The sequence below is a fragment of the Tachyglossus aculeatus genome, chromosome 9, assembly GCF_015852505.1.
Source record: "Tachyglossus aculeatus isolate mTacAcu1 chromosome 9, mTacAcu1.pri, whole genome shotgun sequence".
Classification (NCBI taxonomy): Eukaryota; Metazoa; Chordata; class Mammalia; order Monotremata; family Tachyglossidae; genus Tachyglossus; species Tachyglossus aculeatus.
In genome coordinates, this window is record NC_052074.1 from 16,281,677 (window position 1) to 16,304,398 (window position 22,722).

The window sequence follows — 22,722 nt, forward strand, 5'->3', positions numbered from 1 at the left end:
TCTCTTAGATTGTGAGCCCTAAGTGTGATGAGGCCCAGGTCTAATCTAAATGGATTCAATCTCCCCCAGCACTTACCAAAGTGCCTGGCACAAAGTAACAGTGTAACAAATACCACAATAATAATAATTGTTATTATTATGATGATGATAATTTAACATTGCTGGGATTCCAGTTTGTGTCCCACATTGGAGATGCATTTAGTGGCCTGCAAGGGGACAAGGCTCTTCACTACAAGGAGGAGGCCTGAGCTTTCTATATTTTTTAATGTTATTTGTTAAACACTTACTATGTGCCAGGCACTGTACTAAATTCTGGGGAAGATACAAGATAATCAGTCTGGGCACAGCCCATATCCCACATGGGGCTCACGGTCTCAATCCCCATATTACAGGTGAGGTAATTAAGACATAGGAAAGCTAAGTGACTTGCCCAAGGTCACACAGCAGATATGCAGTGTAGTCAGAATTAGAACCCAGGCCCATACTCCATCCACTAGTTCATGCTGTTGGGAGAGAATTATGCTCATCATTGGATTACCATCATCAATGGTATTTATTGAGTGCTTACTGTGTACAAGACACTGTACTGATCACTTGAGAAAGTACAATACAAAAAGTTGGTAGACACATTACCTGCCCACAGTGAGCTTCAATCTAGAGGATTATGATGCATAATTATGATTATAATTATGATTATGATGCTGAAGTGGTATAAAGAAAAAAAAATTTCCTTTCCTCTTTGGAGGAAAGATGGCATAAAGCAAGCAAAGCGATGAAATAACTTTCCAGTCCTTCGGTGTGAACTATTTATACTGTAGATCTAAAAATGTAGCTCATAAATGGTCAACAGTGGGGAAGAAAAAAACTGTTGTGCTAAGGAAAAGGAAAAGACATATGCTATCTTCATTCAGAAATGTCAGTGCGTTCACATGAAATTCCTGCTGGCCATTTGTCAGATGTTTGCCATTTAAGTCCATTTCGTTCAATGATTGAAAAAAATGGAGGTTCAGATTTCTTATCTTTCCTCCAGATGTGTTGAGACAAACAAGTAAGAAGTTTTCTGTTGGAGTTTCATGCTGTGGAGGAGGTGAATTCTTTTTTTCTCACTTTTGCAAGTTAGTTTTGAAACACATCTCAATAAAAAAGGAATACTTCTGTATTCTCATAATGAAATTTCAAAGATCTAATCAGCATAGAAAGAGAGAAAACCTTGGCAGTTACCTATTCCATTGTAATGAGATATTTTTTCAAGCCAATTAAAGTGAGCATTTAATCCTACACAGTGCTTACAGAAGCTAAAAAAAAAAAAAATGGTCAGCATATGGTATTGCCTGGAGAAGAATACCCAGTTCTCTGAAAAAAATACTGCAGTGTCAAGAAAAATTTTATTGAAAACCAAGCTTCCCTGCCATCAGAAGTCTCTAGAACAGAGACACATACACTTTCACAATACCATTAACAAATGGGGCGGGCCAGCAAGTCTTCAAAGAGAATCTTCAGGACCCAAAATTGGCTGCCAGCAAATTACCTCTGCCCACCTCAGGAGGAATTAAAGGTAGCAGCTGCTCTCTCCCCAAATCCCATCTTGTCCCATGTCCCCACTTAAGCAGTGCCTTATTTGCTTAGCATACACTCTCAGTCTCTGGGATAGGAGCTGAAGACTTAACCTCTCCCAGGAAAAAAAATTATAGGCACAGGCCTGGAAGTCAGAAAGACCTGGATCCTAATTCCAGTTCCACCACTTGCCTGCTGCTTGACCTTGGACAAGTCACATAACTTCTCTGAGCCTCATTTACTGCATCTGTAAAATGGGGATTAAGACTGTGATTCCTACGTGGGACATGGACTGTGTCCAACCTTATCACCTAGCATCTACCCCAGTGCTTAATACAGTGCCTGGCACATCGCGCTTAACAAATACCATTGAAAAAAATGCTGGCTTCAATTCCCTAATTATGAAACAGGACCCAAGCAACGTGGCCTCAGAGTCCAGAACAAAGTGAAGGGCTCTGGTGCAAGAGTGCTACTTTCCCTGTAGGACAATGGGACCTGGAACCACCTCAAATAATATACTGCATTCCTAGAGATAATAATAATGGTGGTATTTGTTAAGTGCTTACTATGTGCAAAGCACTGTTCTAAGTGCTAGGATAGATACAAGAAAATCAGGTTGTCCCACATGGGACTCTGTCTTAATCCCCATTTTACAGATGAGATAACTGAGGCACAGAAAAGTTAAATGATTTACCCAAAGTCACACAGGTGACAAGTGGCATAGCTGAGATTAGAACCCATGACCTCGGCCTCCCAAGTCTCTGCTCTTTCCAATAAGCCACGCTGCTTCTGTTCCAAGAGCTTCACCTTGGAAGCCCCCAAGTGGACACCTGGATTGAACTGGATTGAAAATAATTTATAAATTCAGTCACTGCACTGACTGAGGTGTACTCATCTCAACATAACTCTGGTTGTTTTTGTTTGTTGTGGTTTGGGGTTTTTTTAATGGTATTTGTTAAGCACTTATTATGTGCTGGGCAGATAAAAGATAATCAGGTTAGGCACAGCCCATGGCCCAAATGGGGCTCACAGTCTTAATCCTCACTTTACAGATGAGGTAACTGAGTCACAGAGAAGTGAAATGACTTGCCCCAGGTCACACAGCAGACAAGTGTCCAAGCTGGGATTAGAACCCAGGTCCTTCTGACTCCCAGGCATATCCATTAGGCCATGCTACTTCTCCACAACTCTGCTGGGAAGAAAGGCTGATAGCTGGATCCCCAAATCATTCTTTATCATGAGTTGAAATATGGGCATCTAGAGGACAAAGGAAGCATCTTAAAGATGCAGTTAAGAGCAGCTCAGATTTTATGTCATCCCAGTGAAAAGCTGGAAAATCAGTGCAGCTGGGAAGCTAGCATGGAGCACTGCAGTCAAGAAATAGGAAGCTTCTTTAGAGCAGAAGCTTCAAGAGGATCGTGCAATGAAGGAGCAAAAGCCGAAATAGTGCCGGCATTTTCAGTCAAACACATCAGCTCTTAGAGACAGAGAGAGAGAGAGAGAGTGTGTGTGTGAGTGTGTGTGGTGTATGGCACATGGCTGGGACTATGGCTTACCTAGAATTTTTGTTTAAAAGTACTTGGAGGCAGAAATCTGGTCAATCCAAACATTGTCAATAGAGAATTGACATTGGTCAACAGAACAAACGTGAATGTGCAAAGTCTCTGGTCACTCAACATCCAGGACATTGGAGGTTTCCCATATCCACTACACACACCCAACCTTAGGAGCTTCCATCAAACAACAGTGCCTTTTGCCTTTAAGATGAAAAGAGCATATTAAATTCTGTAAGTTTCTGGGTTTTTGAACACCTTAAGGACTGCCAGCTGCCAAACCCTCCCCAAGAGTGCCACATCTGCTGTTTCTCCTATCCCCAAGATGTTCAGAAAACTCCCAGATAAGTCATCCTGACAAAAAAGTCATGAAAAGAAACATTTCAGACAGAATGAAGATGCATATTTATTTAGTTTCGCCTGTCTGTCACAACACATGCAGGAGGAGTTCTCCAATACTTAATTTGCACCTTCTAGTCAAAGAAAAAAGCTCACTCTGAGTAAGAATAACTTGTCCTAATTAGGTTTGAGGCATCAACTTTTCTGAAGGGTTGCAGTTAGTCAAAGAAAATGTTATCATTTCAGTAAATGCTTACCTGCGGAATGTCTACCCTAGACCGGTAAGTGAAAGCATTTTCATCTGAAAGTGGAAAATGGTATGTATGGAACTAAGATGTTTTAATGCAGTTCTGCTGGGAAGGAATTGACTAGATGTGCCTGAGGAGAAATGCGAATGACAATGCAGCAAATGTGGAGGGAGGAATGTTCAGCGAGTCTGTAGAAGGAGGAAGCAGAACCCAGTAATGATATTTCCCATCCAGTTCCCCCCATCAGGCATAGTTGTATGAACCTTTTTATATCACTGTTCATTTCAAAAATGTTTCCAAACCATGGGGTGAAAGCCATGTCGGTACCTCCCCTTCGCCCTGCTCTGAGCCAAAGCTGGGCCATTTGATGAGCCATGATTGTCAGGTGACAGTGGGGGTAGTCACCTCTCACTCCCTCTCCCTTCTTTGCTATCTTCACTGCTCACTTCACCCCCGGAGAGACAAACCTACAACCTTGGTACCAATTTTGACTCCTAGTTGTCATTTACCACATTCAGATGATCTTTCAATCTCACTAGGGCTTCCCATCTAATATCTCACAGACTCACCTCTTCCTTTCAAGATTTACTACTACTGGCCTGATTCAAGCCCTCACCACCTCTCTGCTGGGTAACTACTGTCCAGCATCCTTACTGATCTCCTCATTTTGAGGATCTCCCCTCTTGAGTCTATCACATATAAACCATATATATCTTTCCAACACATTAGGTAGTCCTTTCCTCCAAAATCCTCCATTTGCTACCCATCTTGGGGAATATTAAAGAAATTCTTAATCAAACTCTTAATCCTTGACTTCAAAGCTATTCATCGTCATCATCCTCATTATCAATGGTATTTATTGACTACTTACTGTGTGCAGAGCACTGTACTAAGCGCTTGGGAGAACAGAGTTGGTAGACATGCCAACACATTGAGCTCAGTTATCTCTCTTTCCAATCGGTGGAATTGAGTGCTGACTGTGTGCAAAACTCTGTACTAAGCACTTAGGAGAGTGCACTACAATAGAGTTGGCACACACAATCTTTGACCCCCAAGCATCTTACAACCTCCCCACAGATTGCATTATTCACTCTTCCTAGGTAGCCTTCTAACTGCTCCTCACTTGCAGTTCTGTTGCCTCTGACCCAGTGTTCATTCACTCATTCAATTGTATTTATTGAGCGCTTACTGTGTGCAGAGCACAGTGTTCACTCCTTTCTTCCTGTCCAGAACTCCTTGTCCACTCAAATCCACCAGACCTCATCCTCCCCAGTTCCAAGACTCTTCAAAAGTTGTCACCTCCTAGTTGTATTTCCCAACTAATTCCCACCATCCTGGGCAGGCCTCCCCATCAGCCCTTTAGCTCTCTTGTGTCAATCCCTTCATCTGTCACCGAGTTAATTATGTAATGTTTACTTTTGTTTCTATTATTCCTCTCTGTGTTCTTACCCTGTTTCCAATGGTAAATATGGAGATGTGTGGTTGCTTCTCTGCTCCATTAGATTCTCTTCAAAACAGCAGGCTGTTTGTGACTCAAGTGACCATCAGTTGTCAATAGAAATATGGGACTGATTACTAGTACACCTACACTATCTTCTGTTAAATCAAGGCCAAAATGAGGAGCAGTTGCCTTTTCTAAGGCTTTATATATTAGCAAATTAAAAGTTAATGAGGCTCCTCTCCCCTTATAATTGGTTTTGCCACAGGAACTGAATGTCTCTAGCCATAGGTAAAGCTCTGATGGATTTCTAATTCTGGTGTTAACTTCAATAGGGTTGGTCCGTTCTTTATCATTTCTTTGCCCAAGTTATTTAGACCAAGCCTACCATTAAAGAAGAAGGAACAGAAATATATTAAATGTCGAGGAGGAAGGAATGGATGGAGAGTTTGGTGGCCTTAATAATAATAACGATGGCATTTGTTAAGCACTTACTATATGCAGAACACTGTTCTAGGCGCTGGGGAGGATACAAGGTGATCAGGTTGTCCCACGTGGGGCTCACAGTCTTCATCCCCATTTTACAGATGAGGTAACTGAGGCACAGAGAAGCTAAGTGACTTGCCCAAGGTCACATAGCCGACAGTTGGCAGAGCCGGGATTTGAACCCATGATCTCTGACTCCCAAGCCTGTGCTCTTTCCATTGAGTCATGCTTCTTCCCTCCCACCTCACCTTTGCTTTGATTCTGTCCACAAAGAAGTATATTCTGTCTTTAAGGCAACAATGTCTTGGATTGAGCCCACAAAAGTTGCAGCTCTAGCCCTCTGCTGAGGTACCCAGCAGCTATTTGCATATGACTCCCTTTCAAATGAAAGTTTTGTCCATCAGAATGATCAGTGCTTTTTGCACAAGGCGACCTGTCTTTATTTTGCTGTCATGAGAATGATCAGTGCTTTTTGCACAAGGCGACCTGTCTTTATTTTGCTGTCATGGTAGCTTCTGCTGCCCCAGATGCACACTGCACTATCATTCAGGGGGTGATTTGTCTGCGTGTTCCCGCAACTCCACCTAGATTCCCTCACCACTCACTCCCGCCACCCCAGTCCATCCACCGCTCCACTCTCACTGTTAAGATGCTATGTATCTGTTGCCTAGGAGCAGTGAAGTCATAAGTTCTCTACTGATTCTCTCCCAGTAGAACAACCAAGTTGCAATCAATAAGCGTGAATTTGATATTTTCAAGTAGAGACGTGTCACCAGCACATATTTCTCGTTAGAGTAATGCTCACTTGCTGTGTGACCTTTCCAGTAATCATATTCAATTAATTGGTTGCACTAGACTGAAGCTCCTCTAGGGTTTTCACCCATATAAGTTACAAATAGATGTGGCAACACTAATCATCAAATGACAACACTCAATTTATACCCAGGGGTCTAACTTGGCTGCCCAATTTCTATAGTTAATAGAGGCAGTATGCTCACCCACACTCTCTAAGTACGTGACTTCTATAAAATATATTCCGAGCCTGAAGCCTTAAGATAAAATGTAAGATTTTTGAAGTTGGTTCTTGGGCTTTTGCATCCTGTGATGGTCTCTGGCAAAGACTGATCTCACATACCTTTTATGAGCCATCACTAGCATAGTACAGATGCCTCTCTGTGAAGGGAAGTGGATGGGATTTACAGCAAGATGTCTTTTGGGGGCTGCCTAGCCATTTGCTGGCCAACTCTTTTGATGGGCAAAAAATGGCCTTCCGATATTCTGCCAAAAAGTTAGGAGGAAGCTCTTTCCCTATCTAATTGTGCTTACTCCATAGAGATATTTTAAGGTATGGGTGAAGGATTGGAGGACCAAAACTTTGAAGCAGAGGTTTAGGGCAGGAACAGGATAATTAGGGACAGACCTTTTAAAAAAATAAAGATCTCTTTTTTTCATGACTAGACTAGTGAATGGGGTTAGAAAGCTTAATTTTGGAACTCCAAGTTTGGTTCTAGATTCATTCATTCATTCAATCGTATTTATTGAGCACTTACTGTGTGCAGAGCACTGTACTAAGCGCTTAAGATTGAGGCAAGAGGACAATTTTCCCTCACACTTAATAGAAACAAAGTAAAAGTGTAGTAATGCTGGATATATCAAGGCCGGTACATGGTATTTTCCAAATCTTGAAACTAAATTGATATTTTTCACTGAAAAGGACAATACAGTCATTTGGTCATGATGCATGTTTTCACTACGTGTTTTAGATAGAATGCAGTGGAAGAATTGGAAAATGCTCTTCGGACAAACCACATCTCTCTGGATAGATCGTGAAGCGGTGTGGGGAGGGCAGTCATGAACATGCACAACAGACCAGTGGTGGGGTGAGTATTGCAGTACTCATTTTCCAAATGTGAGGTTTTAAGATCAATCAGTGAATCAAATAATCATATTTATTGTGTGCTCACTGTGTGCACAACACTGTACTAAGCACTTGGGAGAGATCCCAGCCCCTGCTTTATGGAAGAACTGGCTGTTCATGATTTTGTGTTTGAAGTTATCCTAGGAAGAATGTGCTATGTCAGGAGAGCTGCCGTCTTTAGTTGCACTATTAATCACCAACTGAAACATTTTGGCACCAACGTGACTACATTCTCCTCTGTTAGAACAATGACCTGCTCAGCAATGCATTAAGTTAATGTATTCCAATATTTCAAAATGATGATTTGGCCAAATTAGAATGAATGAGAGAAATAAAAACCAGATATGACCCTCCATTACAGGCCAAATAATATTACACTGCAGCTGCGGGTTGCAGCAAGTGAACATTCACCAAGCTGATGGAACAACAAATTGAACCGTGTTGCCGTTGCTAATGGGTGGAGTGCACCCAATAGATGAGGGAAGGGTGAAGAGTGGGCTGAAAAATTAATTCAGCAACCATGCTTTCACTCTCCAACGAGTCACAGGTGCCTTCCTCTTTAGTTTGTGAAAAGACAAGCAAGGGGAGGGTAAGATCAAGGGAAAAGGAGTTAGGCTATGAGTCATTTTACTATACCCTCTTGAGGATTTAGGTTGTAACTGTAAGGCCAGTATTTGCATTCAGGGATATAACTAAAGTGCGTAGATTTCATCATCAATGGTACATCCTGAGCCCTTACTGTGCAGAGCTCTTGGGAGAGTACAATACAACAGAGTTGGTCAACGTGTTTCCCTGCTCACAGTGAGCTTATAGTCTAGAGGGGGTGACAGACATTAATATAAAATACAGATAAGTACGGATAGGTCATGGGTTCTAATCCTGGTTGCACCACTTGTCTGCTGTGTGGCCTTAGGCAAGTCATTTCACTTCTCTGTGCCTCAGTTCCCTCATCTGTAAAATGGGGGTTAAGACTGTGAGCCTCAGGTGGGACAGGGACTGTATCCAACCTGATTTGCTTGTACCCACCCCAGCATTTAGTACAGTACCAGGCATACAGTAAGTGCTTAACAAATACCACAATTATTATTATTATTATCATCATTATTATTATCATTATCATTATTATTATTGTATGTACATAAATCTGCCATGACTGTAATCTAGGAAATTGAAAACCAATCTGTGTTTTTGTTAGAAAAACATCAACAACATAATTGGGTTATGGAGCAATGTCCCTAAGGAAGAAGGTAAATCAGCTGGAGTGGCTTAGTGGATAGCGCACAAGCCTGGGAGTCAGAAGGACTTGGGTTCTAATCCTGCCTCTGCCACATGTCTGCTATATGACTTCAGCAAGTCACTTAACTTCTCTGGGACTCAGTTACCTCATCTGTAAAATGGGGATTAAGAGTGTGAGCCCCATGTGGGACAGCGACTATGTCCTGCCTGATTGACTTGTATCTACCCCAGCCCTTAAAACAGTTCTTGGCACATAGCAAACACTTAACAAGTACTATTATTATTATTATTATTATTATTATTATTATTATCTGGAACATTGTGAAAGGTCCCTGGGGCATTCATCTGGAGTGTTAGAATGGGGAAGGCTGGTGCTGTTACAGGGAGGGCACCCCAGGTGCTGGGCCAGATTACAATTTTTAAGATTCCAGCATGTTCCAGCCCCAAATCCTACAGATTAAGGGGTTAATTTGTTATGGCTTCTTCACAAATTGTGATTTAAGATGGCAACAGAGAAAATAAAGTCAGTGATGCCAGTCTGGGAAAGATCGTGTTCATCATTTTCAGAACAGGAGCTTAGAAAATAAAAGATAAAGTTGGGGGAAAATATAAAACGTTGTCTACTGATTGTGTAGTATTAGTCATATTTATTGAGTGCTTGCTGTGTGCAGTGCACTGTATTAAGCACGTGGGTGAGTGCAAGCTATTTCTATCACCTGTGCAATTAAATATTGAAATCTTTGAGCAAAAGCCTCCAGAAAAATTGGAGCTTGTTACCATACTAACAGAACAGAAACTGTAGCTACTAAGCTCCTTAGGATCTAATCCTTTAAGCCTTGTTTGCATAGCTTCTTTGGAACTAATGTATGGCTGCAAGATCAGGCTGTCGATCTTTACCATCTATGGGAATTTCCGAAATAAATCAACCAAAGGAGAGATTTTCAGCATGACTGAGCTGTCAATGCTGTGGGCAGTAGGGAAGGAGGTGTATGTGAGGCTGCAGGATAGGGTGTTGGCTCTGTCCTCCCCAGACTGACATGATGGCAGGACGTCCTTGTGCACAGATTGCAAGTTGCCACTTCATCCACCTTACACTTTTCTGGAAAGTGGCAAAGCAGCTGTTTTATGTTTGTTTTTTAAAGCAGCAATTGGAACACAAAAATGGGAAAGAGAACCTTCCCTGATTAATTCACATGCCTCAAACCGTCAGCCACCCTTAACACATATGTATTGTATGCCCACATGTATATATATATATATATATACATAGTGTCAGTCAGCTGTTATCTTGCTTGCTGTTTCCATATATATAGGGAAAGAGCAAGCAAGATAAGAAATACAGCTGACTGAGGGCTTGTACAAAAGTGCAACTCCTCCCTGACTTCTCATTCACCTTCCCATCCCGATTCCATCTTTGTTGTAAACATCCTCCTTAGGGATCAGCTCTCCCATTTTTCCTGCCTTGGCTCCACTCCCTTCACTTCCTCTTCACAAGCCACACTCTGACTTTTGAGGAAATCCCAGATGTTTGTGTAGTTCCAGAGGGCTGAGTAGCAGGGTGAAACTGGGCTTGGAGGTTGTGGAGGAGGGCATGTTGGCTGAATTGACCTCTGACCTCAGGGTCCGAATAAAGCCAAAGGTCATGAACTTTAGTTGAAGCCTTGCATAGTCTGAAAAGCCTTTGACTTCATCAGAAGTCTAGCTTGAATATTACAGTACAAGAGGAATCTCAAACCACCACTAGACCTGTTACTAAATCATGCTTGAAATGTAAACACACAGAGATACTCAAGAAACCTAAAATACTTAGTGCACCATCCCAAACTCCTCAGTAGTTTTCTCACAGACAGTAATTTACACTCAGGAAATCTGGCAATTATCTCCATTCCCTTTCACTTTCTCCCCATCTAGTCTGAGAAGAAGCAAGAGCTGAGGGTTATAACAAATTCAAGCCAAACCCTTGGTGCAGTGAAATTAGACCTATCAGGACCTGAGAGGATTATTATTTTATTGCCACCCAATTGGAATAATAGGCACAGTATTGCTCCCTTAAGTTTAAAACTTTCAATGAGTAGTTAAATAGCAGACACCATAAAACAGTTATTCGAAAGTGAGTTTGATAGAAGTGGAAGTTGATTTTGATTTCCAGGAATAAGGCATATGCCAAGACCTAATGAAGTTATAATAGGCTTCATTCATTCAGTAGTATTTATTGAGTGCTTATTGTGTGCTTACAGTACTAAGTGCTTGAGATAGTACAATATAACAATAAAAGACACATTCCCTGCCCACAACCATATTCATTTGGGTGGAAACCAGGAGGGTATCAGGACTCCATCAGAGTTTGAGTGGCCTCTCTCCCCTTCCACCTGGACTGCTCCCTCCAACCCCTTTCCTCTCACGTGAAGGAGAAGAGACTGAATGGATTGTGGATTAAAGGTCCCCAGCTGCAGCAATACTCTGGGTGTACAAAGTACTGTGGAGCATGTACTGAGCATGCTCCAGCAAGTCATCCTATCTGTGCTTGGAGCTTGCAAGATTGGTGTCATCTTTGACTCCCAGATATTCTTTAACACTCACAACTGTTGTGAAATACACACAATTGGCTACTATCCTGGTTCAGGCTCTCACCAACTCCTCCTTAGATCAATTCATCAGTCTCCTTTCGTCAACCCCTGACCCACATCCTGCCTCTGACTTTTAACTCCCTCCCTCTTTATATCTGACAGACCACCACTCCCCCCACTTTCAAAACCCTCTGAAAAACACTTACCAAGCATTAAGTACAGTGCTCTGCACACAGTGAGCACTCAAAAAATACCACTGATTTATCTCCAAGAGGCCTTCACCTTCATCTCACCACTGACCTCTCATCCACATCCCACCTCAAGCCTGGAATGACCTCCCTCTTCATGTCCAAGAGGCATTTACTCTTCTCCCACTCCCTTCTGCACCACCTTTGCACTTGGATTTGTACTTTTTATTCACCCTACCCTTGGCCCCACTGCAAATATATATCTCCAATTTATATTAATGCCAGTGTCATTAATGCCAGTGTCCCTTTTTACATTGTAAGCTCGTTGTGGGTAAGGAGTATATCTACCAGTTCTATTTTACCCTCTCATATGCTTAGTACAGTGGTCTGCATACAGTAAGCACTCAATAAACGCAATTGATTCTCTATTCGGCTCCCTTCACCAGGTATTCACCCCACCCATGCTCCTCAATTGATCAGTGGTATATATTGAGCACTGTTTCATGTGCAGTGCACTGTGCAACACAGTCCTTGCCCTGAAGTAGTTTAAAATCTAGTGAAGATTGAAACTTTGCACAGCCTTCCTCTCATGTCTTCCACCTGCTAACCCCTTGCTCATTTCCTTCTTGCTTGGAACTCCCTCCCCCATCTAATTAGTGTCAAAAACTGTTAAGCCAAAATGATCCTACATAGATAAATCATTACTGTTATACCATGACAGATAGGAAATCCATTAAGCAGAATTAAATCTTGCAGTTATATGTGCCCTTCCTAGCCAATTATAGTGCATTGATCATAGCTGAAAAATAAATCTGACTCTACACAACTTGTTTAAAAATTAGTTTTACCATCTCCTTTGAAGATTTAGATCTGGTCAATTCTCCAATAGCACTTTTTTTTTTGGTTTTGTTTTGTTTTCCTATTTGGACTGTGCACTAGTGAGCACATAGTGAATGTTCCTCCCAAAGTGCACATCTCTCTGGGTAGAATGTGAACCACAAGTCTTTACAAGTAAATGTAGTGAAAGAATAAATGGTTGTGCATCCATGCATGCTGTCAGTCAAGGTGTGAATATTATGGTATGTTTTCCTTAAATTGAGGTTCTCCGAAAATACAATTATCACATTGTTGGAGACCTGACTATATTTATTATAACTGATTTCCTGTAATAGTTTCAGGAATAGTATCAGGAAAGAAAGAATTCAGGGATTTCTTAAGGCAAATTCTATTAGGAGAGTGCCATTCATATCTGAACTATGTCCCCAGTTCTCTTCTGAGTTAGTTGGCTAGTTTGTCCTAAGAAAGTAATTTGACAAGGGAGGGGCTTAAAGTCAGAAGGTTTGTGCACTTGCCTAAGTCTGTTCTTTAAGGAACTGATTAAATCTTGAAGAATCTCACCACCAACTCCCTTTGTCTAATGTTGGCCTTGTTCAGAGCCGAACTCATGAGCATTTTACAGGAAAGCATTTGCTGTAAAAGAGATGACAGGACCGTTCAGATTTTTGCCCCAACCTCAGAGATTCGGGAAACTTGTCATAATCCATCTCCTCAGGAACAGAGTGCCTCTTTTATTCAACTAAGGATCCAGCAATTTTGAAAGTATTTGAGTTTTTTAAAAACCAGTCTTCAGAAGAAACCTGGCTATCTAATGCCCTTGTGATCCTTCAGGAGCTTAAGTGGTGTCCTGTTTGATCACTGTTGCCAACGGTAACCTTGGCATTCGTTGCCAGGTGGTTCATTACGAGTCAAGTTGTTACCTGGGGAACATTCAACTCCAGCCATTTGAAGGGTCTGTTCAGGGAGAGACAACTGAGAGAGAACTGAGGCTTAAGCGGCCCTGAAAATAAGCACAAGTCTCTGTGGCAACGCCCATAAGGAAACAGGTCAAACCCAATGAGAATCAACTAGTCAGGCAATATGTCAAAAAGAAATTCAGTTCACTCAGCATCTATTTTCAATTTCTTTCACGGAAAATTTTCCCAGGGAGAAAATGCAGTGTGCATTTGCCTCAGGCAGATGCTTTGCTCTCCCAGCCTAATGATGTGACAAGTAACAAAAGCAATGGCATGGTAGGGAGCTGATGGGCATGGATTGATAGGCTCTGTGCAGATTTTGAGACCTGAATGGGATGGGAGTCTAATTTTTTTTTGAAAATCATCTTCTTAGCACACCAAGGGGGAACATGTGATATGTGTGTGCTTGTGAGTCGGGAAGCAGCATGACCTAGTGGATCAAGCACAGGCCAGGGCATCAGGAGGACCTGGCTTCTCGTGTGAACTTGGGCAAGTCAATGAATTCCTCTGTGCCTCAATCACCTTATCTGTAAAATGGAAATTAAGACTGTGAGCGCCTTGTGGGACAGGGACTGTGTCCAACCTGATTAGCTTGTATCTAGCCCAGCACTTAGAACAGTGCCTGGCACATAGTAAGCACTTAACAAGTACCATTAAGAAATAAATAAATAAAATAGTCAGTGTTATCCTAACTCTAAATTAAAGCCATAGCTTAAGAATTAGTATAGAACATATTCACAATGTTTTGTGTGCAGAGCATTGTACTAAGTGCTAGGAAAACCCCTACAGGAGAGAATTAGACACCATCCCTGGCCCTCCAGGGCTCATAATCTAATAATAATAATAACATTTGTAAAGCATTCACTGTGTGCCAAGCACTGTAGTAAGTGCTGGGGTAGATAGAAGATAATCAGGTCAGACACAGTCCCTTGTGTCATATGGGGTTCACAGTCTGAGGAGGAAGAACAGGCATTGAATCCCCATTTTGCTGATGAGTGAAATGAGACACAAAGAAGTTAAATGACCTTTTCAGCTCCACATAGGCAAGTGGCAGAGTGGGGATTAGAACCCAGGTCTTCTAACTCCCAAACCCATGCTCCTCCCTCCTAGGCCTTGCCGCCTCTAGAGTCAGGTGGAGAAGGAGTTTGGTGATCGATACTTAAGAAAAAATGAAAGCAGTAAACACAAGCAAACAATATAAAAAACAAAGCCCAGAGTCCAACAAGCCTGGCAGTAAATGGGACTGGTAGAATTAGGTTTGTCTTAATACAGGCACACTAGAATTTGAGTGAGTCACCCCAGAGGGTTTTTTTGTTAGTTTATTTTTGCTTTTTGGTTTTTTTATGGTATCTGTTACATATAAGCTAATCAGGTTGGACACAGTCCCACATGAAGCTCACAGTCTTAATCCCCATTATATGGATGAGATAATGGAGTTGCAGAGAAGAGAAGTGGCTTGCTGTAAATCATAGAGCAGACAAGTGGCAGAGCTGGGATTAGAATCCAGGTCATCTTCAAAGCTATTCTGAGGTTTGCTCTTCATATTTAGTGACTCTTTCTGCGTCCACCAATTTTCACTTTAGAATTTCAATAAGAACAAAATATCCCAAACACTCAACCTCACTTCATTGTCCCAAGGACATTAGGACTGCCCCAAAGAGACCTGGGAACATGACCTTTCCTCAGCCCTTGAGTTTGCACAGCCAAGTGGCTATCAAAACTTGTGAGTAAATGTGGGTATGAGAAAGCCAGGAATTAGTCAGAACCTCCCAGGAAAGAAAGCCAGGAATCAGGTGCATTGTTCAGCCATGACATCAACACCTCTCCAGAAGAAATTGACTCCTGTCATCTCTAAAAGAGTATGTCCAAAGACATTTTGATAGAAAGGAACCTCTGGCTCCTGGTGATTTTTAGCTACGATCAACTGTTTTTCTGGCTAAATGCCTCTTGAATACACAAGTAGCGGCCCAGTTTTTTGTCTTTCAGTTTAGTGTGTGGGCCCACTATACACTTTATTGTTTCTTTTCCTTTAAAATGGAAGGTTTCCCAAGTTAAAATGCACGATGCACTTGGAAAGAAATTCAGAATACGTGGAATGCCTTTCACCGTCTTTTTAAAATCTACATTGTCAGAGAGAGGTTGCCCTTAGCTGGTAGTGTTCTCACAATGTGAAATATGTACAAATTATCAATGTGAACTAAAAGCGCTTTGTCCCTCTTAAGCAGGTTGTCTGAACTCCCCAGATATCCTGAGAATAGTAGCTAAGGATGAAAGCATTTCCAGGTGTGGCGTCATCCCCAAGGTCACTGGTTCTCTTCCAAGCCAGGAATTCAAGGTGATAGATGAGGCGATTGCACTTTCTACGTTAAAACATTCATGTGAAATTCCAGGGGCTCCGATTGCATTGTGAATGTACGAGTTAAAGGCTGGTTCCCTCCCTTCCTTCTAGTGGAAGCTTGCCAAAGCAGCTGCAACTATCTCGCAGCTGTTTAAATAAGAAAAGATAAGTCCAGAGCTGTCCTCCTGTTGTTTAACCAGAACGTTTTGCTCTGAAAAGGTGCACAGGCACTCTAGGGAGGGATAAAAGCGGGAAGCTTTAAAAAAAGACAAAATAGTAATGGAATTCTTGGCTCAACCTCGTTAACACTACCCCTGAACCATTTGATCCAAGAACAGCAGTCTTGGGTAGACTTTGTCAGAAAGGCAAAAATTCTGGCCAGGAAATAGTTTCACAATTCAAATCAAAGAACACTAAAGTCTGGGACGTCTAGATAAAAACTGAGTGCGGGGAAGAAAATGAGCCCCGAACAAAATCTGAGTTGCATTTTAGTCTCTCATTTCCTTAAATAAATAAGTTCTAAACCCTCTTTGAACCCCTATCTGTCCCTCTAGAAATAATAACTGTGGTATTCTGTATGTGCTTACTATGTGCCAGGCAATGTGCTGAGGTAAATATAGGATAATCGGGTCAGACACAGTCCTTGTCCAACATAGGACTCACAGCCTTAGTCCCCATTTTACAGATGAGGTAACCGAGGCAGAAAAGCAAAGTGACTTGCCCAAGGTCCCACAGCATTCAAGTGGTGGAGCTGGGATTAGTTGTCCCAGGTTCTCTGGCTCCCAGGCATGTACTCTTTCTACTAGGCCATGCTGCTTCTCTAGAAACAAAGAGAAACCAGGTCACAACAGCAAAAAATTATTTCTTTGAGCTAGCCTAAATCCCTCCTACTGTAATACACGGTTCTTTAAATTCATATTTTCACCAGATATTTGAGATAGAATGCTGTCAGGGAGCTGGGAAACATTCTTCCAACCGCATGGGTCTCCTGAAAGAGTGCAGTGTTGGAAGGGATGGTTACGGGCATGTGTTCAGCTATCAGTCACACCTGTGTATTATGAAGCAAATTTCCTTAAAAAGGGGAGGCAGCATGCCTTTCTGGAAAGAAAACAGGCCTGGGAGTTAGGAGGTCTGGGTTTTAAACTCAACACTGCTCCTTACCTGCTTTGAGGCCTTGGGCCAGTCACTTAATTTCTCTGTGTCTCAGTTTTCTCAGCTGTAAAATGGGAATTAAATATCGGTTCTCCCTTCCCTTTATGATTGGTACAATCCTTAGGGATTATGTCTGATCTGATTGCATCGTATCTACCATAGTGGCTGGTATAAGCATGTAATACCACAATTATCATTAATAGAGTTGGTCAAGAACATAACCCCCACCCACATTAGAGGAGAAGGGAGTGTAGAGGCTAATTTTCTCCTGGCCTGTTTCCAGTGGAGATTATAAACATCTGGTGCCACCTGCTTTATCAAAATTCTTCATATTCTTGAAAATAATTTTTAAATCAGCATTCACTTCTCCGAGTGTGGGCTGAGGAAAAAGGGCTAAAGAGCTGCTTCTCCTCACACCTAAATTGGGCTCTCTGGGATGGGAAGGATGACATGGGGACCAGGAGAAGGCAGTGTGAGATAAATTTCTGGAGATCTAGGAGCTGGGAGGAGAAGCTTCTTAAGGGTTGCAGCAGCTGGGGGCAATAATGGGTGTAGTAGAGCAGGAAATGCAAGATCAACAGATCAGTTAGGTCTTTCACTTCAAGGAAATGGCATGCAGAGTCCCATTCCCTTCTCACTGTGATAAATCAGGGGTCAGGTGAGTGTCAGCAACCAAACAGAGGTACAGGTAGGAAAGAGAGAGGATGGAATGGAGGTATATAAGGGCAGCATGATGGGGAAATGGATTAAGGGCGGCAGACCCATAAAGATCTTGTTTCAGAGGAAGGTATGGGCAGATGATAGTACAGTAAAACCAAAAAATAAGTAGTGGGAATTGTTTCCAGGTGGATGAGGAGTATGCTCCAGGAGCAAAATTAATAAATAGGATTGCAGAATTGGGCAGGAAAAACAGGTTGAAATAGAAGATGGGGTGGTTGAAATTTTCTCTGGGGGACAATAGTAGTAATTATAGTACTTGTTAAGTGCTTACTATGTGCCAAGCACTGTTCTAAACTCTGGGGTAGATACAAGTTAAAGTTGGACACATTCCCTGTCCCACATAGATCTCACATTTTTAAACCCCATTTTTCAGATGAGGTAACTGAGGCCCAGAGAAATGAAGTGACTTGCCCAAGGTCACACAGCAGACATGTGGCAGAGGAAGGATTAGAACTCCTGACATTTTGCTTCCCAGGCCTGTGCTCTGTCCACTAGACCATGCTGCTTCTCTAGGTGGCCCTCAAGAAAACTGGGGAAGGAAGCTTGGAAATGGCCCAGAAGAGATCAAATTCAGGGAGCTGTGGGAGCTATCAAAGTGTGCCTGATGAAGTAGTTTGCAGTCTCAGTGTCTTTAAATGCCAGATACGTTGGATGGTGCATTTTTAGCTCATTTTTTAAGATCTTCTTTCATGCTCCATGGGTAAATATTGGGATTGATGCTACAGAATAGAAATAGAAAATGATCTGTATGGAAGTGAATGATAGAGGTTTGGGGGTGATCAATCTGGGTGTTTTTTAAGGCTTATATTTTTATATTTTAATTACAGAAGGTGGTGAGAAAAGTAGTGAAATTTTTAAAAGTGAACTGTAGCTGGACAATTGATGTTAAAGGTCCTGTTCATAGAAGTGGGATGGGAAAGAGTTTGGGTGGCCATAGCAATGAAGTTATCCAGTGGATTAAGAAATGGAGAATGGCCATTTCTGAACTAATTGACCTGTACCAATCCCAGTGCTTTAAGTGTGTGACAAATACCATTCTTTTTTTTTTTAAAAAAAAGAGTCTGGGTAAGGCTCTTCTGGCTAGAAATACTACAATACTGGTAGTTGTGATCCTTTTGAGATGGGTAAACCTCAGCTAACTCAGAGAATCACTAGCATTCAATCATTAGTAAGGGCAATCAATGGTATCATATGTTAACTGGGTAAATACCATGATGAGACCTGCAAATATCTATAATTCTATTTATTTATATTGATGCCATTGATGCCTGTTTACTTATTTTGATGTCTGTCTACCCCTTCTAGATTGTGAGCCCATTGTGATTAGGGATTTTCTCTACTTGTTTCTGAATTGTATTTTCCAAGTTAGTACAGTGCTCTGCACACAGTAAGCACTAAATGTAATTGAAAGAATTAATAAATATATGGAGTGCTTCCTGTGTGCAGAGCTCTGTACTAAGTGCTTGGGAGAGAATAATACAATATAGACATAATCCCTGCCCTCAAGGATTTTACAATCTAACAGCAAGCTTCCAAAAACTAGCTCCCCAGGCCTGGCTTTGTTACCTAGAAGGGTATGGACAGGTGGACTTAATTGGATTAGTGTTGTAGTTAGTGGTTTGCCCCCCAACCAGCTGAAGGTATTGATTTGTGCTAATGAGCCACATCCTCTGTTTTCTGAAGCTGGACTCTGGTGAAATCTTTGGTGGAACCACTCCTCCTGGAGAGGAGTTCCGGCAACTGATTCTGAACCCAGATCACCTGGCAGCTGAGCTCTTGAAACTTTGCCCCTGAAGAAACCCTGAATTCACTGAAGAGACAGGAGATGGGATCATGTCTGATGCCACCAGCACAAAGGATACATCTGCCTCCAGGTTAGTGATTAATTTGCTGCTAGGATCTTAGTTGCTTTAAGGTGACTTTGTGCCCTGAACAAAGGCTTGGAGGGTTACTAGAGTTGTATCTTTTTGCAGGTGTTGTGGGGCACTGAGGTGGTGTTTCAGTGAGCATTAGCAGATTCAATAAACCAGCCTTATTTCATGTTGGTGAGTGGACATGACCAATGTGGACACAAAGCACTAATCAGCGATCCAGTTTGTGGTTGGGGCTTAGTGCCAACTTTGAGGAGGCTCTTTTTATGTCACCTGTAGCTGTTCTTTCCTGCCAAAGAGAGTGGCTGCCCAAATAGAATTACTTAACCCTTTCAATTTATTTTGTGACTCTCTGCTGAACCACCTCCAAGCTCTCTGTGTGGTTTTTAATCGTGAAGTCCAGAACTGAATGAAATATTCCTGGAAGGATCTAATCAATGCTTAGAGTAGCAGTTTGATTTTGCTATGCTACCTTTAACACATCCCAGGGCCAAGTTTCTTAAACTCTCCAGGTAATTTTCCATTTTATAGTTAGCTTATGTCTTCTGACTTTTAAAAATCTTTACTGGCAAATATTCCTTGTATATGTGAAGTTTGTTTATCCTTACCGAAGACAACACATCCTACCCTTCCATCCCCCAGTGTGGTGGCACCTGCGAACTCAGGACCTTGATGAAAATATATTTAAAAATGAACCTTTCTTGCTCTGGCCTTCCAGGAGCCATAATCCATTGTAAATACAGTGCTCTGGTGGAACTGATTCTTCAGCTCCTGATGCACACACCTCCACCATTCCCCTGCCCCAAGTTTTAGTTTCCATTTTGTTAATAATTATTAAATCATTGAATACAAGAGAAAAAAATATTTTGTTAAATATAGGCAACACTGCTGTATCATTCATTTCCCCTTGATTTGGTCATTTAGACATACTTTAAGCAAATATCATTTTCCTTACAAAATTTATACAGCATTTGAATTTTAAAACGTTCAAAATTATTTAAACACAGCTCGTTTAGGCTCTGTCTTTTCAGAAGCAAGTATTTTGGCAGGAAACCAACTTATGCAAATAGTTGTGGGAAAGTGTTTTAACTTGAAAATTGATTTATCCATTGTTTCACTTGTTTCCAGTTAGTTTCTGCTGCCTTTTGAAGGGTGCTTGCCAGAAAAGGACAAAAAAAAAAAAATCCTCCTGATTAGCTGTCTTTGGGTCAGGTTCCTTTTTTTGTTTTTAACACCCTGTCAGTTGCCACCTTACCTTATCTTTTCCACCCCCTCTAACTCTATAGAAAACCATTTAGTAGACCATATTTCTTTTGGGAGAAAACAATTCAGTACAGTTTGAGAATGTTTATCTCATTGACCCAGCATTAGAGTGCATTTATTCTTTGGAAAACATCCTGGAGCAATTCTGAAGTTGCTCATTCATTATGCTGTGAGGGTAACTCAAATTAATTTAGATGGCGTCCCCAGCTGAAGAAAACTAAGGGACCCCTCCTACTTAACATGCATCAGCCAGGGAAATGACGTCGCCTTTTCCCCTCTGAAGAAAATCGCCTGATAGGGCATAACCAGAGCTGGATCTGGGATGATATCTACCTGGAACCCAAAAACATAGGAATCCCCACCATGGTTAATACCCCGGGACCAGAGAGTCCCACTGATGGGACATTGATGAGCATCCCCACCCCCGCCAAGCTAAGCTCATTGTGGGCAGAGAATATATCTGTTATATAGTACTCTCCCAAGGGCTTAGTGTACAGTCTTTTGCACACAGTAAGAGCTCAATAAATTTGATTGATGGAATGCTAACTGGAGCTCTTAGGAGGGAACCTTAGTAATTTGATCCCAAGAAGGGAGACTAGGTATAACCAGATCTTCTATCTCCTCTATTGCTGACAAATCACATTTGTCCACTGACTATTCAGTTTGATCTCCCCTCTGCCCTATCCTCCACCCATTCGCTTGCTTGCAGCCTGCTTGCTTGGAACTCTGGATGCCTGACCACAATTATCTCTCTAGTTGCATCCTTGGCAAACATCGAGTATGCAATGGGGGTGGGGGCAGGGGCTGGAGAAGAAGGATAAGGTGGGGTCATCGCCAGCCTTTCACCAACACTAGACAAAAAGAGGTTGGAGTGATGGCTTATTGTAAGTGTTTGACATTAAGATCTTGGTGCAGACACAAGATCCACCTATAACCTCAAAAAACATCCCGGAAGATGCAACTCAATAATTTTCGCATGTCCATGGAGTGTAGGTTATGGTTCAAATAAGAAGGCAAAGCACTAGTAGGCTAAAGAGAGAATATCATTGTCTTCCTTCCTGAATGACTCTGGAAAGGCACCTCACTGAGCTACAGTGTCCCCTCTGGCAAATTTTGCATTATGACGATGCAGGTGCTATTGTTGGGGAGGTTCTGTGCCCTTTTTATATTCAAAATATTCTCTATAAAGATTTCAGTTATGTTGCTTTTCCAAAGACAAACTCAAACACTTGAAGGATACTTTCCACTTCTGGAAACATTTTGTGTTGCTCCAATCAATTAGTAGTATTGGAGGGCTTATTGTGTGTGCGAAGCCCTGCATTAAAACTTGAGTGCAATAGAAATTATTTTTTAAAAAACGTTTCTGCCCTCAAGGAGCTCACAGTCTTAGAGGGTAGACAGACAACAGTATTAATAGGAGAAAAAGTGAATTAAAAAGTGGAAAAAATCAATGTGTTTAACAGAAGCCCGAGGAAAAAACAATTCTTCTGTAGAATGGAGATCTATTTTCTGTGCCCTTGATGAAAAGAATAGTCTGCTACACAACAAAGAGATTGCTGTTTTAGAGAAGAAGAGAAAGAGGCCCTTGCCTGAAGGGTCATAAAGAGCAAATGTCTGGTCCTAAATACTGCAGGGGCTTTGTATCCTGGGTCTGCAGAATACTGCGTGAAACCTCTGAGTGAAAAGTTTCTTATGTTTTAATTGCATCTGACTTGTCTGCTTTTAATTTAGTTCATTTTACATGGGTCTGTAAAATACCAGTTTATGGTTATCACAAATGTTGATTCATATCAGCTGATTTGATTCCTAATGGGCTTTCTGACCTCTATTAGGTGGGTGTTGCACCCCTTACCCTGTTGAACATCTCATGATAGTGCTGGGGCAGAGGTGGGGGCCAAGCAAGAAAATGTAGAGAAAATAACCTTGGTATTTGTTAAGCACTTAGTATGTGCCGGGCTCTAGATGACTCCATCAGCCTGTTACCTCCTTCCCTTCCCCACAGCACCTGTATATATGTATATATGTTTGTACATATTTATTACTCTATTTATTTTATTT

The 22,722-nt window shown here is 41.7% G+C and overlaps 1 protein-coding gene across 5 annotated transcripts in view; it reads left to right on the forward strand.

Annotated features, from left to right (window-relative positions):
- PLCB4 (phospholipase C beta 4) overlaps window positions 1–22,722 on the forward strand; it is a 365,501-nt gene that overhangs the window by 8,753 nt on the left and 334,026 nt on the right. For all 5 annotated transcript variants that reach the window (XM_038751364.1, XM_038751365.1, XM_038751360.1 and 2 more), the window contains exons 3-4: window positions 7,382–7,498; window positions 19,214–19,404. The gene's annotated coding sequence lies outside the window, so the exon portion shown is untranslated. The remainder of the gene's footprint in view (window positions 1–7,381; window positions 7,499–19,213; window positions 19,405–22,722) is intronic.